At 44.6% G+C, this 14,516-nt stretch overlaps 2 long non-coding RNA genes across 2 annotated transcripts; both read left to right on the top strand.

Annotated features, from left to right (window-relative positions):
* On the top strand, positions 1-1,785 carry LOC145538433 (uncharacterized). The gene is made up of 2 exons (XR_014076853.1): positions 1-1,368; positions 1,465-1,785. It is a non-coding gene; the product is annotated as an uncharacterized LOC145538433 (long non-coding RNA).
* Positions 1,786-3,721: 1,936 nt separating this feature from the next.
* LOC145538431 (uncharacterized) lies at positions 3,722-6,707 on the top strand. Its single transcript, XR_014076852.1, has 2 exons — positions 3,722-4,631; positions 4,738-6,707. It is a non-coding gene; the product is annotated as an uncharacterized LOC145538431 (long non-coding RNA).
* The last annotated feature ends 7,809 nt before the right edge of the window (positions 6,708-14,516 follow it).

The raw sequence follows: 14,516 nt of genomic DNA, 5'->3' as shown, positions 1-14,516 counted from the left end.
TGGAGAAGGAAATGGCAACCCACTCCAGTACTCTTGCCTGGAGAATCCCAGGGACGGTGGAGCCTGGTGGGCTGCCGTCTACGGGGTCGCAGAGTCGGACACGACTGAAGCGACTTAGCAGCAGCAGCAGTAGCAGTCTTAATTGAGATATGATTTACAAATGAGAATTGTATCTGTATTTTGAACTAAATATATGTACAGTGTGACATCTGATGTGTGTAGCCATTGTGAAATTAAGTGAGATCATGCAGTATTTGTCTTTCTGTGTCTGGCTTTCTTCTGTTAGCATAATGTTCCCAGTTCATCTATGTTGTTGGAAATGGCAGAATTTCCTGTATCACATTTATTCATTCATCCATTGACAGGTTATTTCCATATCTTGAGTCTTATGAATAATGTGGCAGTGAACATAAGGATGCAGATACCTTTTTGAGATAGCAGTTTCATTTCCTTTGGATGTATACCCAGAAGTGGGACTCTTGATCATCTAGTACTACTGTTAGTTTTCTGAGGAACCTCCACACTGTTTTCTGTATGGCTGCACCAGTTCACATCCCCGCTAACAGGGCATGGGGGTCCCCTTTCTCCACACCCTCACCAGCGTAGCTTCTTGATGACAAGTGTGATGCTCACTGGGACTTTGATGACTTCCCCAGATGACTAGTGATGTTGAGCACTTTTTGGTGTACTTGTTGGTCATTTGAGTGTCTTTGGAAAAAGTGTCTAAGCTGTTTGCCCATTTTTAAATTGGATTATTATTCTTAAATTGTATGAATTCCTTATATTTTGGGGGATTAACCATTAGTTATCCATTAGTTGCCTTTTCATTTTGTTAAGTTTCCTTTGCTATGCAAACAAACAAAAGCAGAAGCTTTTTGGTTTGATGTAGTCCCACTTGTTTATTTTTTATTGTGTTGGCTGTACATTTGGTGTCAAATTAAAAAAATGACCAAGACTGATGTCAAGGAGCTTCTTCCCTAATTTCACTTCTAGGAGTTTTATAGTTTGAGGTTTATATGTAAGTCCTTAATCCTTTTTGTGTTAGTTTTTGCACCTGGTGTAACATAAGGGTGTGATTTCATTCTTTTACATGTGAGTGTCCGGTTTTCCTAACACCGTTTATTAAAGAGACTCTTCTCATTGTGTATTCTTCCACTTTTGTTGAAGGTTAGTTGACTGTAAGATTTTGGACTTGAATTAAGAAGGGTAACTTGTGCTGTACTTGGCTACCTTACCTATTTGATAGGATGAAGGCATTAGGGATATTTTTGTTGATGTTTTTAAAGATGAGAGACAACATGGTCATTCTATAATTCAAGTTGCACATAGAATGCATGCCTGCTTCTAGTGAGAATGGAGCCTGAGAAGGTAAAAACACGACACATCATTGAAATCTTACATCTTTTGAAATTTTTTTATTTATTTTTATCTTTGGCTATACTGGATCTTTGTTGCTACACACAGGCTTTCTCGAGTTGTGGTGAGCGGGGGCTACTCTTCATTGTGGTGCGGTGACGTCTCATCATGATGACTCTCTCTTCACTGCTGCAGCTTGTTTTGGAGCAAGGGCTCTAGAATCGTCACAGCATGTGGGATCTTCCCAGACCAGTGATCAAACCTGTGTCCCCTGCATTGACAGGCGAATTCCCAACCACTGGACCACCAGGGAAGTCCATTACGCCTTTTGTAAAATGAGACTTTTTTGGTGTGCTTTCTGCTTTATCATTTTGGAATGTCTGAGAAAAATCTCCCAAGTTACTGAAATAAAGGTAATGCTTCAGGAATGAACGTTGCTGTGACTTCTAAGCTTTTGTCACAGACTGGACCAGATAAATGGGACCAGAGGTTGGAGAGCAGATCAATTAGGGGGCTGAGGACTGGGCTGAAGTTGGGCGAGAGCCAGAGGCCATGGGAGCTGGTGCTCAGGGCAGGTGGTGAACCTCTGCCGGAACTTGCTCCTCTCTTCGAGTCTCCTTCTGGAAATTCTCCCCAGCGTTTCATCCCTCCGGGGTGATTTTATCCTTTCTGGCTTCAGTGGCACCGGCACCTGATGACCCCTCCTGAGCTCAGGTGGGTTGGCTCTCTGCTTGCGCAGCGTCATGCGGATGTCCACAGGAGCCTCCGGTGACGTGTGGGTGATTAGATTCATTCCCTCGAATCTGCCTCTCATCTGCCCTCTCCCTGGCTACTGCTCACCACATTCCATCAATACCCATACTTGCCCCTCCTCTTCTTACCATGTCCCTGATCCATTCACTCCTCTCAGGCCTCACTGTCACTCCTGTGGGCCATTGATCTATATAAATGCACAGCCTCATCCCGTCGGATCCATTCTGCTACCTAAAGAATTATTTGGAAACATTTTGCCCCTCGTATAGTGCCCAAGCCCCTTATACTCTGACCTGATTAACTTGCTAACGTTTTTCTTCTGGGAAATCCCATGGACAGAGGGGCCTGGCGGGCTGCAGTCAGTGGGGTCATGAGAGTCGAACACCATTTAGTGACTAAACCACCACCACGACATCATTCCTCAGACGTCCTCCTCCCTGCCCAAACAGAAACCCAAGTTCTGGTCAAACCAAACTAATCCCCCTACGAGTCATCACTAGTGCTGTCCTCTCCAGCTATGATCCTATCTGTTGCCTCAGGGCTTCTGCATGTGACAGGTGTCCTATGCTATGGGCCAGAGACTATGCCAGACACCACCAAAGATCTCTGGACAGACAAAACAGTCCCTGGTCCCCCGATTTTGCCATTGGGTTGAAAAAAACCTTCCTGGGTGCCAGAGTAGGTGCCCTTTGTTGGAGATTCTTTAGGACCCTGGAATATTCTAACCATGGCACCGACCAAAGTTGCTATAATTTCTTGGTAACTTGTCCCTCTTTCCCACTAGACTGCGTCTAAGGACATATGTCTTATTTTTTTTTTAAGCACTTAATTTGAAAAAATTCTTTAATGTTTTATTTATTTTTATTATTACTATTATTATTTCTATTTTTGGCTGTGCCAAGTCTTCATTGCTGTGCTTTCTCTAGTTGCACTGAGTGGGGCCACTCTAGTTGTGATGTGCAGGCTTCTCAGTGTGGTGGCTTCTCGTTGCTGAGCACAGGCTCAGTAGCTGTGGTGCAAGGGAGCCCCCGCACACTGGAATCTCCCTGGACCAGGGGTCGAACCCGTGTCTCCTGCAGTGGCAGGCAGATTCCCCATCACTGGATCGCCAGTGATGTCCAGAACATAGGTCTTACTGACTATTGGATTTCCCAGCATAAAGCATACTTAAATACTTAAAATGGGTGAATGGAGATCCAAATGGGGTCAGTGGGAATTTTTCACAATCAAAATTAAAGATTCTTTGATATGACACATGCAGGATAAGTGGAAGGAAAAAAGTATGATTGTGAGGAGTGAAGAGGTCTGTTTTAAAAGCTTACTAAGTCACTGAATTAGAAATAACACAGTTTGAGAATAGATGGGAACATACCTCATATTTCTTGACAGCCTCCTGGCTTAAGAAAAGGCCAAAAAAATTTTTGAAAAGCAAATCTGGCAGACATTGAAGTAGCATTTATAAGATTAAAAAAAGCAACCAAGAATCATTCCAGACTATTTGTCCTGTTGTTGAAATCTTGTCAAATGTGAGGCGAATTATGTGGAGTCATCACTTGAATCTGCTGTTCTGTGGACACTCCAAACTCTGCCCAGTGCCTTAGAAAGGACAGGATTTTTTTTTTTTTTTTTTTTTTTACCTATCCTTAGAGCAAGAACTTTACACAGCAGTCCAGAGTTGCACCTCGTACAAAACTTGGAAAACTTGAAACCTAACCTGCTTTAATAGATGACACATTTTGAAAGTCACTTTATATTCAGGAAAAATTACTAGCTAAAATGACCATGTCTTCACTAAATATTTGATGACAAAAGACGTTACAAATTTTCTTTAACTTCTAGGTACTACATTAGATATTCAGCAAGCTCAATTTAAGTAATAATTACTACTGCTAATATTTTGAGTGACTAGTCTCCATCATAAACATTGTTTGTCATGTACGGACTGTCTGATCTTGGTTATTTCATTACTTTGAAATACTTTCTTAGCCTTGGGTTCTCATGAGTAAAATGGAGAAAAAGTAAAATGATACAATCATTTGCTTATATGCTTTCTCTGCATATGTGCATATGTGACAGTTGTCCTATGCTATGGGCCAGAGACTATGCCAGACACCACCAAAGATCTCTGGACAGACAAAACAGTTCCTGGCCCCCCGATTTTACCATTGGGTTGAAAAAAAGCCTTCCTGGGTGCCAGAGTAGGTGCCCTTTGTTGGAGATCTTTAGGACCCTGGAATATTCTAACCGTGGCACCGACCAAAGTTGCTATAATTTCTTGGTAACTTGTCCCTCTTTCCCACTAGACTGCATCTAAGGACATATGTCTTAAACTCACTTTCCAGGAGTTTTCTTGACACAGAACTAGATCTTATTTTTCTTTGGATCCTCAGTGTCTACTCTGGCTTGTCAATGGCAGATAGTAAATATTTATTGAACTGAAATCAGGGCAAATGGACCTGTTAACTTGGCCTGAACTAAAATATTCTAACACCTGACAAAGATGGCTTTCCTTTCTGGGCTAGGTAGTAAATATTTATTGAACTGAAATCAGGGCAAATGGACCTGTTAACTTGGCCTGAACTAAAATATTCTAACACCTGACAAAGATGGCTTTCCTTTCTGGGCTAGGCCTTATAGTGATTCTTTTAATTAAATAGAGACAGAAGTTTCAGGATGGGATGAAGAAGTCAGCCAAAATGTTTTTGCCCCCTTTATTTTACCAAAGAGAATGCCAAACAAAATTTAGATATTTCTGTTAATCCTCTCAGGTCTCTGTTAAACTTGAGATTTCTTCCTAATGCCCTTGGACCCAAAGTTTCCTTGATTTTGAGAGTAGACACAAGTATTTATCTTAGGCTCACACCAAACCTGTATTGAGTAGAGGAGGTGGAAGGGGAGGTGTCCTAATGTTTAATTTCCTTGCAGAGAAATTGTTGCCCCACAGTGCTTTCATTTGGGCCTGTGAGGAGCGGATGGGTGGCGTGTATTTCTCCTGTTTGTCAGTAGAAACAGAGAATGGCCAGCCAGCCTGCTTTCTAAATAAAGAAGGACTTTGAACTGGAAATATGCAGGATTTACAGGCAGTTTCTTTTGCTACATGTAAGTTCTCTTTTGCAAAAGGGCATACAGATTTTGCTGTGCTCAAGAAAAATAGAATTAATATTCTACCTGTTTCCTATGAAAACAGAAAACTCACTCCTTGTGAAGCCTGTAGGTGGTAGGGTTAACTGTCAGCATGCATGGGGAGGCGAGGAAGCTGAAAGCACTAAATCTTGTCAGGGGATGGGCATGGGGGTGGGGCTGTCACTCAGCTCCATGGATTCTTCTTTCTCTGGGATGCACCGCAGTCTCCACAGCCTTAGACACCACGTCTTCAGGATCCATCTCGTGTCTTGTCTTCTCTGTGCATCTCACATTCACCACAGCTCCTGAGAGAGGCTCTGGATTGTCCAGTGTTGGAGAGTCCCCCAAAGACAAGAGGCCATCCACAGTGGACTTGAGCTTCGTCAAATCAGCGCTATTTGGGCTGGCAAGGTTGGTTTTCATTCTCCATGTTTGGGCAAGCCAGTCCTTTTCTGCAGAAAATCTGCCTAAAGCCACTCTCCAAGGGAGTCTATCTTCCTGCTGGGAGGACACCTAATACTCATGGGTTTAAAAAAAATAATAAGCAAAAAAATAGCTCATGGGTTTCTTTTCAGGACTGACAACATGCTTCAACTCTGATCCCTTTAAGAGAGATTTTATAAGAGCTGAAAGTAAATGATACCTTCTGTTGGAGGGCGTTCTGGCCTAATCTTTCAAGTCTTTGACTGATTTTAAGAATCACCAGTAAAAAAAAACTCAGCAGTTATCAAGTGTTCCCTATTTTAGCTTGTCTTATGCTCTCTTTAAGCACTGTGTCATAACATAAAAAACATAAACCTGCATTTGTGTAATGTTCTTACAGCTCTAGATGTTTTATCATTGAATTCTCAAAGCTATGAGGAAGGCAGGATATTACCAGAGGATATTAACTGAGGCATAGAACTGTGAAGGGCATTGTTCTGAATCACCTGAATTAGTGGTTAAAATGCATACAGGCTTATCTTCCTGGTTTGTGCCTGAGCCATGTGAACCACGGATCATGCTTCGTCATGATGCTTTGAGGACAGTAAGTTAATAAGTATCTTGACAGGATGCATGGTTAAAAACTTGGTGGTCTCCCCTGGTAGGTGAGGAACACAGCACTGCTTTTTTTTTTTTTTTACTAGTTTTTGTTCATTGCTATATCCCCAGTGCCTAGAATAGTTTCTGGCACAAGATGGAAACCTCAATAAAAGCTAAATGAGTTCATTAAAAAGACATAGGTTCCACATACAAAAATGTATGGGGTTGGACAGAAAAGGCTGTTATTAGTAAATAATAATAACAGAGGAAACTTATTAATAGGTTCCCAGGGGTACTAATCAATATGAAATACTTCTCATAATAAAGGTGACATCTCAATTATACTATACCCTTTTACCTCTGCTATCATTTCCCAAAGCAAAGATACTCAGATCAACTCGTTCCTCAGAGTGATTTAAGATATGTGATAAAAATTATTCCAGGAAACATCTAAGCCAGCCCTGCAAACATCAGCTCTAGATCCACAGTATGCCTGGAAGACTCTTATCATAAATAATATACTCTGACTTTAAAAGTTTATGATGAAAAATTTTTAGTTTATTCCGTGCTGAAAAGCACTCGGCAGATACGCTCTCAAGTCAAGAAAAAGCATCTCCCTTAACCAATTGTCAAAAGGGTCTGAAAAAGTGAAAGTCGTGCTCACTCCTATCCGAGTCTGAGACCCCATGAACTGTAGTACAGTCCATGGGATTCTCCAGGCCAGAATACTAGAGTGGGTAGCCTTTCCCTTCCTCAGCGGATCTTCCCAACCCAGGAATCGAACCGGGGTCTCCTGAATTGCAGGAGGATTCTTTACCAACTGAGCTATCAGGGAAGCCTTCTAGGTGGGAGTGTGGGGGAGGTCTGGATTGGTTTAATTGTAGATAATATTCATCAGATAGGGAGCTCTTTCACCGAACTTGTCTCAGGGACGAGTTTTTCAAGGATGGACTTGTCAACCACAGACTGCTGCTTCAAGTATCTGAAAGCTGGTCTTGTTTCGGGCCGTGGTGGCATGTCACCATGGAACAAAAGAAGTAACAGGTGAGCTCATATGAAGACGATTTAAAGCCATCAGCTGCTCCACGGGGGAAATTCCATCTCCACCCCACAGGGGTCACGGCAACTGCGTTGGCTTTGTGGAGGACACTGGAGCAGGCTTTGTGAGAAGCAATTGTCAGCAAAGTATGTGTCCAGTGGTATTTTTACAAGTACCTCTTCCTGCCTTCTCCCTACATCCACCGAGTCCTGCGCTGCCCTTGGCTGAGTGATCCCGGTCGCAGAGGAAGACGCCGGCCTGATCGAGTCAGGAGGAGGGAGAGGACCACTGGCCGCACGCTCTCCCGGCTGCTCGGGGGCCCAGCCGGGGCGGGGGCGTTGGGCACGCGATCCGTGCGGCAGGTGGGGGCTGAGTGATGCGCAGCCCGGGAAGAATCCCGTGGAGTTAGAAGCGGAGGCGAAGGAGCGCTATGGCGCCACCTGGTGGCCGCGTCTCTGCCGGCGGCCAAAGCACTCGGCCATGCCCTGTACCCGGGCCCGGTGGTCCTCCGGGGGCGTTGTGCCACCCGCTAGCCGGCAACCTGGAGTAAATGGCCACGGAGCCTCTGGGCTCGCGCCCTCGGCGTCCCCTTGCATGGAAATGTGATTCCATAATGTATGTGCCGTGCTTAGTCGCTCAGTCGTGTCCGACTTTTTGCGACCCCATGGACTGTAGCCTGCCAGGCTCCTCTGTCCATGGAATTCTCCAGGCAAGAATACTGGAGTGGGTTGCCATGCCCTCCTCCAGGGGATCTTACCCAGGAATGGAACCAGGGTCCCCTGCATTGCAGGCGGATTCTTTACCATCCGAGCTACCAGGGAAGCCCTCCATAATGTACAGCGATCACCAAGACCGAAAGGAAAATGCTAGGACATTTAGACGGGGAAGAGTTCATCCTGGAAAATGTACCAGGATGACATTTTGTCAAGTCTTGTTTTAGATCCCCATAAGTTAAAATTTTATATGGGAACATGCCAAATGAATAAAATGAGAGATTTTCTTAAACTTCTCCCAATTCTGTATAATCAATGTGCAAAAACTTAGATTTTATAATCAGAGACCTCAGCTTGAGTCCCAGATATGCCACTTACTAGAGACCTTACCTTCTTTGAGGCTCAATTGCCTCATTTCTTTTTTAAAAATTATTTATGTGGCTGTTCCAGTCTCAGTTGTGGCACTCAGAATCTTTAGTTGCAGCATGCGAACTCCTAGTTCCCTTATTAGGGATCGAACCTCGGTCCCCTGCATTGGGACTATGGAGTCTTAGCCACTGGACCACCAGGGAGGTCTCTCAGTTGCCTCCTATCCAAAGAGGATGACAGTGTCTTCTCAAAAGGAGAATTTAAAAAGAGAATTAAAACTACAATGTCTGTACTCATACTATTGCCTTCCCCCTCTTCCTGGAGGTAAGCAGTCCACACTGCTCTGATATCCATTTCCTTGGATCACTCGTGGACCTTACCCAGCAGGACTTCTGCGTCCTCAGTTTCCCCTCTCCACTCCTTAACTTGACTGGCACACAGACATGGTATAATTTCTTTCATCTTACAAAAAAATCTGACTCCTCATGCCCTGCAGCCAGCTCCCCATTTTTCTTCTCACATTTGTATCATAGAAAAACATCTCTAAAGTGCTATCCTTACGCACTGCTTCTGCTTCTCCTGTTCTGGTGACTGTCGGACTTCTTCTCCTGGCCCATTCACCAAAGCTGCCTTTCCCAAGGAAAGCAATGGCCTCCTCAAGCTGAATCCTGGTGTCGGTTCTCAGTCTTTATCTCTGCTGCCCATCGACAGAAGTTGACGTGCTCATTCCCTTCTCCCTTTGTCCTCCTGGCCGTGAGACACTGCACTCTCTTAAGTTTTCTCCTGCACCAGCAGTTTCCGGTCTCTAGGGCTCAGTTCTTAGATGTCTTTTCTAGCTATACGAACTTCACTGATTTCATCCAGTCTCAAGGCTGAAAATGCTATCTATATATTCTGAATGTTCTTGAGTAGCATCACCAGCCTAGACTTCACCTCTGACCTTTTTTTTTTCAATTTTTTGGCCACACTCTGTGGTATGTGAGAGCTTAGTTTCCTGACCTTGTGTAGAACCCATGCTCCTTGAGTTGGAAGGTGGAATCTTAACCACTGGACTGTGGGGAAGTCCCCGCATTGAGCTTTTGACCCTCCCTTCCAGGTCTGTTCTCTTTGGGGTCATCTCTACAGCCATCTGGTTGCTTAGGCCAAACATTTTGGAGCCATGCTTAAGCCCTCTTTTTCTCTCACACCTCACATCCCATCTGTCAGCAAATCCTATTGGGTCTCTCTTCCTAGTGTATGCAAAACCCATCATTTCTCACCCCATCCGCTATCACTGTGGTCCTTTCTCCAAAGCCCATATGTATACTATATATTTTGTTTCTTATTATCTATTTAATACCCATCTCCTCCACAAAAATGTAAACTCTGTGAGGGCTGGCTTCCCCTTGCACCTTAGTTTTATTCATTGCTATATCCCCAAGGTTTCAAACCTAATTGTGTGTGTGCTCACTCAGTCGTGTCTGACTCTGTGAACCCATAGACTATAGCCCACCAGGCTCCTCTGTCCATGGAATTTTCCAGGCAAGAATACTGGAGTGGGTTGCCATTTCCTTCTCCGGGAGATCTTCCTGACTCAGGGATAGAAGGTGAGTCTCTTGTGTCTTCTGCATTGGCAGGTGGATTCTTTACACTGTACCACCTGGGAAGCCCTCAAGCCTAATTGGTCCTCAATAAATATTTGCAAATGAGTGAATGAATGAAACTATTGGAAAATAGCAAGTGTCTAATAAATGAATAAATGGTTGTGGTGATAGTGATTTAGTCACTGAGTCGTGTCTGACACTTGGGACCCCGTGGACTGTAGCCCACCAGGCTCCTCTTTCCATAGGATTTCCCAGGCAAGAATACTGGAGTGGGTTGCCATTTCTTTCTCCAGGGGATCATCCTGACCCAAGGATGGAACCCAGGTCTCCTACATTGTAGCTGGATTTTTTGCCAACTGAACCACCAGGGCTCTAAATGGATAAATGGTAGCTATTATTTCACATTAGCCTTCTTAGGTGTCTACTGTGAACAGGAAATTAAAAGAACAAAATGCACTCTGAAGGAGCCATGAGACACATTCAGAGATGGGATATTTTACTTGACCAGTTTCTTCAAATAGTCAGTATCTTTAAGAAAGAGACTGGTTGGAGGGGGGAATGTCCTGGATGAAAATATATTTAAGAATTATCATATGTGAAATAGATCACCAGTCCAGGTTCAATGCATGAGACAGGGTGCTCAGGGCTGGTGCACTGGGATGACCCAGAGAGATGGGATGGGGAGGGAGGTGGTGGCAGAGGGGTGGGGGGGTGGTTCAGGATGAGGAACACATGTACACCCATGGCTGATTCATGTCAATGTGTGGCAAAAACCACCACAATATTGCAAAGTAATTAGCCTCCAATTAAAATAAAACAAAAAAGAAAATATATTTAAGAGATGGAATTCCCTGGTAGTCTAGTGATTAGAACTCTGTGCTGCCACTGCAGCAGGGAGGAGTTCAGTTTCAGATCCCACAAGGAGCATGGCACGGTCAAAAAAAAGAAAAAGAAAAGAGATAAAACACCAGATACATTGTATGGTCCTTGATTATTTGAACAAAAAAGCTTTAAAAGAAAATGTACTATTTGGAGAAATTTGAATATGATCTGGGTATTTGACAATGTTGAAAATTATTTTTATTAGCTGTTTTAATACATAATTGGGATTATTATGACAACTTTCATTTTATATAAATATATCCATATATATGAAATTTAATTTTTAGAGGTGAAATAGGATGTTTATTATTTACTTCAGCAAGAAGAGAAATACATGAAGCAAAGTTGGCACAATGTTAATTATGAAGTTGAAGCAGGGCACACATGGGTGTATGTTACACTATTCTCTCTATTCTCTCTGTAGATTTAATAACCAACTTCCCTGGTGGTCCTGTGGTTAAGAATTCGCTTTGCAATGCAGGGGATGCGAGTTTGATCCCTGCTTGGGAAACTAAGATCCTACATCCCGGGGCAACTAAGCCTGCGCCCTGCAACTACAGAAAGCCCAGCACTAGTTATCGCGATAACTAGTTGCAACAGGATGTTGATGGTGTTATTGATTCAAAGTCACCTGGGCCTGGGCTCCTGGCAAGGGCCCCACAGCTTACCTCCCAGGGCCGCGCAAAGATGCACTGCAGCAGCTTGACAAGCTCAGCACCGTCTCCACGCCGATTCCAAAGGAAGCCAGCTGCTGCCGGGAGGCAGGCAGCCCTCAATCAGCTCAGCTGTTGTAGCAAAATGCCTTTGGTGCCAGGCCAAGCCAGAGTCGGGAGCATCTCCGACACCATGTGTCTGGTTTCTAGGAGCACAGATTTATGGCTTTTGGATTTGGAAGGTGGAAATATTTCTTAAATCCAAGTCAAAAGCCTGCTAGAACAACCCTCTAAAGCTAAACAGAGCTGGACAAAAATCTCTCCTTCTGTATTACTCTTCTTTTTTGGCCAGGTGGCACATGGGATCTTAGTTATGAAACCAGGGATACAACTCGTGCCCCCTGTTGTCTAAGTGCAGAATCCTAACCACTGGACCACCAGGGAAGTCCCATCCCTGTGTGCAGCTTAAATGTGATAACTCCATGTGTGCATGCAGAGCAGTTTCAGTCGTGTACAAGCCAAGCAACTTCAGTCGTGTGACCCCGAGCTGACTCTTTGTGACCCCGTGGATGGTAGCCCGCCAGACTCCTCCATGGAATTCTCCAGGCAAGAATACTGGAGTGGGTTGCCATTTCCTTCCCCAGGGAATCTTCCCAACCCAGGGATCAAACCTGGGTCTCCTGCATTGCAGGCAGATTCTTTACTGCTGAGCCACCAGGGAAGCTTGAAGATGCTCAGTGATGGTGGTTTTTCCCTGTCTTCAAAGTAAATTCAGGAGATAGTCCATGATCTCATCATCTCTAAGTTATGGGATTTGGGGTGGTTTTTTTCTTATTTATACTCTTTGTGACCCCATGGACGGTAGCCCCCCAGACTCCCCTGTCCATGGAATTCTCCAGGCAAGAATACTGGAGTGGGTTGCCATGCCCTCCTCCAGGAGATCTTCCCGACCTGTTCTGCTGTGACTAATAACAAGTCCAGATCACACTGCAGTGTATGGGGAATTTGTGGCTTCCCAAGCGGGGTGTGCTGGGTACCGAAGGACTTGGGGGTCTTTCTCTCATCCCTCTTGAGTTGGCTCCACTTTCAGCCAGATGCTCCCTTGTGGTCACAACACAGCTGTGGTGGCTTTAGATTTGCATCTTTCCAACATCAGCTCTAGTGGGAACTGTTTCTGGTCCATGATTCCTGGCAAAATATTCTTTACATCTTCTTGGCTCACACATTCCCCTCAAAATCAAAGCTGGGGTGAGAAGGATAGAGCAGCTGATCAGTTCGTGTTCCCTGAGATGGAGGTGGGAACTGAGCACATGGGTTAGGAGGAGAGGTATTTCTGAGAAGTAATTTGGTGCCTGTTTAACAGAAGAGGGGAATAGATGGAGCATAACCAGAAAATCATTTGTGCTCTGGCCTCCTCCTCTCAGAAAGGATTAGCAATGATGCAGGAAGTAGGATGCTTCAGTTGAAGAAAGCTGCTCTAATTAAACCCAGATTTTGTTTCTGAGTTTCCTGGCAGCCAAAGCAAAAAGGGACAGGTTAACTCATCAGGATTTAACAGGAAGTCAGGATCAACAACTCTGATGATACAACTTTCCTGAGGGTCCAATGCTCAGTTAAAACTGTCTTCTTCAGCTCTTTTCTCTCTCCACTTCCAATATTTCTTACCTGTTTCACTTTTTTTTTTTTTTTGGCCACATTGTGCAGTTTGTGAGATCTTAGTTCCCTGACCAGGGATTGAACCTGGGCACTTGGCAGTGAGAAGCTCAGAGTCCTAACCTCTGGACCACCAGGGAATTCCCTTTTTCACTTTTTGTCTTTCTTGGGCAATCTTTACCTTTTTTTTCATGCTGCTAAGACATGTCCTTCCTTGTCCTTGTCCCTGCCTGAAGCCACCATATGGGCTGTTGACCTTTCTTCATATGTCGGTTGAGTTGGAAACCATCAGGACCTCCAGGGACTTGGACTAGTGCTGTGATAACATTTCTATATGCTGGTGGAGAGAGGAGTTAACCTTAAAACTAAAGGCTAAAAATCCACCACCCTTGGAGGGCCAATCAGAGGCGAAGGGTCAAAAGACCTGGAGTTTAGTCCAGTTTCTCTTTCGAGTCATCTACCCTCCCTGGACTTTTACAAAGGGACACACTGGATCGGATGCCAACATTCCCTCGTGACTTTGCAGAAAGCACTTGACACGGTGGGAAAGGAGAATTCTCCTCGCTGGACCCCATTGCCCAATGTCTTTTGCATCAAAACGATTTTCAGGGATTTTCTGCCCAGACCACATAGTTTCTCACAGATCCTGAGCGTTTCACACTCCATCCTTTTTCCTGTGTTGACAGCCGGAGGAAGACCATCTGCTCGGGGTGGGCGTGGTGCTGGCGCCCAGGGCTGCCGCAGCTGCAGATGTGCAGGGAGGGGCCCGGCGGCAGCCTGGATAACAAACGCGCCCCGGTGCTCTGCTTCCCGTTCCTAGGCTTCAGGTTTACAGAGTAGCACCAAGCGATTGTTGTTTCCCAAACTTGGGGTCTTACTCTTGCTTGGGATCTTTTCTTTCCTAGACGTGTCCTTTCTCTTTTGTTGTTATTATTTATTCGAGCTATTTATTTATTTATTTTTGGCTGTGCTGGGTCTTTGTCGCTGCTCAGGCTTTTCTCTGCTTGCAGCGAGTGGGGGCCGCTCTCTAGTTGTGGGATGCGGGTTTCTCATCACAGTGGCCTCTCTTGTTGCAGAGCACAGACTCTATCTAGAGCATAGGCTCAGTAGTAGACGCTTGCCTGAAGAATCCCATGGACAGAGGAACCTGGTGGGCTACAGTCCATGGGGAGGCAAAGAGTTGGACACGACTGAGCAGCTAACACTTTCAGGGGCTAAATTGCTTCAACCCATGTCTCCTGCCTTGGCAGGTGGATTCTTTGCCATTGAGCTACCAGGAAAGCCTTTGCACCTTTTTAATTGCCAGTTGTTTCTTTTTTTTTCCTGGAAAAGCCAGATAGGGGAACAATTTGACAATGAAAATGGAATG

This window comes from Giraffa tippelskirchi, chromosome 2 (genome assembly GCF_054371585.1).
Source record: "Giraffa tippelskirchi isolate mGirTip1 chromosome 2, T2T-mGirTip1v1.2.pri, whole genome shotgun sequence".
In the NCBI taxonomy this organism is placed as follows: Eukaryota; Metazoa; Chordata; class Mammalia; order Artiodactyla; family Giraffidae; genus Giraffa; species Giraffa tippelskirchi.
Note: the sequence above shows the minus strand (reverse complement) of the source record. Positions and strands in the feature narration are given on the sequence as shown.